Here is a 4,172-nt window from a genome sequence, read left to right on the forward strand (position 1 = left end):
CCTACGTAGGTGTGTAGTGTGATTCTGTGTAGTTTATTTATGGCATCCCGTTGAATTTGACGTCATCTGAACAGGACATCGCACGCTCACTGCTTGATAGCGCGAAGGTCCGTTTACGCCGGTTGCTAAGCAACATCGTTATGGGGAAATGCAAGTCTGCGTCCAAATGGTTGGAAGATAATGAGGAAGGACAATCAATACTGTATATAGTCAATGTGAGGTAAAGTGTGTCGCCAAGGTAACCGGTTAAACTCAAAGTGGCGATGAGGTCTTACAATGTATGGAAAGGGTCTTAAAAAAGGTCTTAAAAGGAATTACATTTGACTTGAGGATTCCTGCATATACCCTGATATATTATTTATACATAGTACAACGATATACTTTCTAGTTCTATCCTTTACTCCTGTAGTGTGTTACCTAACCAGTAATCAACATATTTTATTAATCAAATAATATTCTGAAGAACAATATGTCAACTCTCTCACACAGGTCATATGTATTGACTGACGGACCACAAGACATTGACATTGTTCTAGAAATCAATAATCTTTATTAACACAGTATAAACAACAAACAGCAACAGAGGAAGCCCTCATGTAGAGCGTACATTAAATGGACAGAAGACCCAGTACACCTCCGAGGGGCCGACTGAGACAGAAGCATAGACATAAGGGCTGATCATGGGTCAGATTTCATGGTACACATACAGTATACACAAACCTATCTGATGCGTGAACCTTTGCACGTTCCTAAAGCCATTCAGTCGGTTTGCAGGTGGACAGAAGAGAGGGGACAAAGTACAGTCATGCTGCGCGACAGTTAGCTACAGTATGAAACAGAGTTATTACATAAAAACCAAGTAAATCATCTCTTTAGAAAGGTTCTTTTATATAAATGATTTGAAGTGTACAAAACAGTATATTACACGTTTCTCGATGCATGAGCAAGACCCAGTAGCCTACAGCACACTTCCCTTCAAAGTACAAACTACTTAACTGGATTACAAGCTACATACAGACTGCTCTGCGCCTCTGTAGCAGAGCAGTCCCACATGGCATCAGGACACTATGGGAAAAAGGAAAAAGATCAGCAGCATTGTCTTTTAAACAAGGACACACACCTATAAAAATGCACCAGGCCTCATATATTGCCAATATCCCATGCGAAACAGCAGAATGCCATTCAAACTAACCTTGGTATCCTCAGCATTGCACAAAGGATGCTGGCCCCTTCCCCTCGATCCCAATCACATACATTATCTATCAACCCCAGCAGCATGTAAACATCACCGCGGCTGCTTCTATGTTCCTAATGTTTCTGATATACATATGATAAGTTAAGGCTCTTTAAGGACCTGAGGATTTTGAACATATGATGAGGCACACAGAAGGCAAAGTATATCTCTAGACACAGGGCGAATCGCAAGAATGAGGAGCATGAAACAGCCACGAGGGTCTGGACACCAGTGGAGTACAACGGCCAACGTAAAGGAGCCCAGTGGAGACGCTCTCCAAAACAGCACGGCGCTATTTCTGGTAACAAGGTCAATAACTCAATCACATGGATGGCTTTAAGGACCCCATCGACTTTACATTCTTGGTCACCTTTAACCAGAGCACTGGTACCAAAACTTGATAAAAGCGATAGCATCCAGCATGATTTTTAGAACAAGGTTGTTGTTTTTGTTTCTATAATTACACATTCACATCGCAGTACTTTTCCCACTTGAGTTCCGATATAGTTCCGAAATGTCGCGTTCACACCAAAAAGAGCCGGAACTAAAATTAGTTAATGAGAACCTTTTCACCCCCTTTTCAGTCCCTGGACTTTCGTGGGAGAAAAAGGTTCCTATGTCTGATTGGCTGGGCGGATTGCAAACCACGCCCCGTAAAACTCCCCAAAAGTGTTGTGAAGCCGCCATTTTATTATCCTCGCATTTGCATTATTAGCATTAGCATTAGCCCAGCACACAAACGCAGAGAGACTAACTTATGGCAACACAAAAGAAAACATGGGAGAGGTGGAGATGAGGAGGTGTCGGCGTTCTGGCGATTTACTCGGAAGGCTTCAGGAGTCCCAGCAGCTTCTACTGAAGCCAGTCNAAGCCAACATCACTTACATCGCCCATCGTACAGGGCAAATGGAAAATGTAACCGGGGTGAAAAGGGTGTTATCTTTACTTAATTATGGATGTTGTTACATCAAGGCTGAACATTCTTTTTTTTGGTATTATATTTGTATTTAATCTTGTGGACGTGCAGATTCCCTGTCCTCCATCAGGGGGTGCTGCAGGCTCCCGCCTCCCGCCTCCCACGCTGTATCCAGTTCCTATTATACATCCATAGCCGCATTCACACCGCAGTACTTTTCCCACTTTAGTTCCAATATAGTTCCTAAATGTCGCGTTCACACCAAAAAGAGAACTACAATTAGTTCATCAGAACCTTTTTTACCCCCTTTTCCGTCCCTTCTAGAGAGCAGGTACTTTCGTGAAAGGTTCCTATGTCTGATTGGCTGGGCGGATTGCAAACCACGGCCCGTAAAACTCCCAAAAAGTTTTGTGAAGCCGCCATTTTTTTATCCTGGCATTAGCATTATTAGCATTATCCCAGCGCACAAACGCAGAGAGACTAACTTATGGCAACACAAAAGAAAACATGGAGGCGGTGGAGATGAGAGGTGTCGCGGTTCTGGTGGTGAGAGGTTTACTCGGTGTGAACCCGCGATCTGTACTTAGTCAGAGAAGCTAAAGAGTTCTCAGCACCAACGAGGCCTGTGGATTGGGACAGAAGGGCCGCCTGGACTGAAGTCAACAGTCCCTCCTCTGACAGCGAGCGGTGTGTGGGGTTTGAGTTGGCCGAGTTATGACACGAAACGTCGTGAGAGTGATGCTCCGAGGATGAGCGTGTCAGTAGCAGCACGGGCACAGAGTCGGAGGCTCTCGGTGTCTGCAGCACGCGCAAGAGGAGGAGGAGACGGTTTGATGCTTTTGTGAGAATAGTGCAGCGGGAGCGTTGCGCGCGAGAGCGTGATTAATGGGCGAGGCGCGCGGCCCTGCGCCCCCCGGGGGGATGGTGTCCTCGATTTTAGTGAGCACGATTGTGAGCGCCGTCAAGAGAGAGTGCGGTGCGCGCGAGGGTGTCGGTCGCAGATGGTGTTGCGATTGATGAAAAAAGCGAAACTTGACGGGAAAGGATTGTGCGGGTGCCGGTCCACGGCGCGAGAACTCTGAGCCGCGGGATGCTCGACGGCAGCTAAGCGACAAAGAACGGGGAAAGACGAGGAAACTGACACCGTTGGGCAGAAGTGGGGAAGAAGGGAGGGAGGAAAGTATGTGAAGACTGATAGCCGATAGCATAGGAATGGTAGCCTCGTCAGTTTGGTATGCTACGATGAGAGGAATTATGTTTCCGAGCGAGAGAGATATGATTAAGAGGGCAGGATCTTAAAAGGATGTGAGAGAACAAACGCGGGCGTGGTGCGGAGCGCGTGCGCAGTGGCACGACAGGAGCAGCATAAGCTGGGAGAAATAAATCAAATACGGGAAATGTTTATTGATCACCCTCTTGCTTGCGAGTGTGCGTGTGCGTGGTGTCGGGTCAATAGAGTGGGGGTATTGGCTCATAAATGATGCGCGGTAAACAGGAAGACAGATTCGCGTTGTCTAAACTCGACGCTGTTTTGACCAGTGTTCGAAAGGTTGTATAGATACGAGCATGGGTTGGGCGGGGTGCAGTGGCGCCGCTCCAGCCCGTCGGAGATGTTCGTGTCTCATGCCGTTCGCCAATCTCGCCGCCGCCCGCTACTTGATGACTGTCGCTCGGGGTAAAAGCACAGGAGAGGTATGGAAACTAAGAACACCCGATAACTGGTGGGGCGAGTAAATGTGTGACAGCTAAGTACCAACACGAACACATGTAGTGTGTATCATTTCCTTTAACTGTTGATTATGGATTATATCGTTGCTGATCGAGAAGGCTGGGGGGGGAGCAGGGTTTTGTCTCCGTGTCTCCCGGGGGGTCAGGAACGAATGCCGAGAGCAGAGGTGTGGAGGGCTGAGTTTATTTCGTGCGACGTGTACCTTTTTCGAGGGCCGGCTGGGGGTAGTGTGTAGGTGGTATGTGTTGGTGACGGATGCCGATCCTCCACGCTGGGGCTTGACTCTGGTTTCA

The sequence above is a fragment of the Notothenia coriiceps genome, unplaced genomic scaffold, assembly GCF_000735185.1.
Source record: "Notothenia coriiceps isolate Sejong01 unplaced genomic scaffold, NC01 NC01_scaffold00037250, whole genome shotgun sequence".
Classification (NCBI taxonomy): Eukaryota; Metazoa; Chordata; class Actinopteri; order Perciformes; family Nototheniidae; genus Notothenia; species Notothenia coriiceps.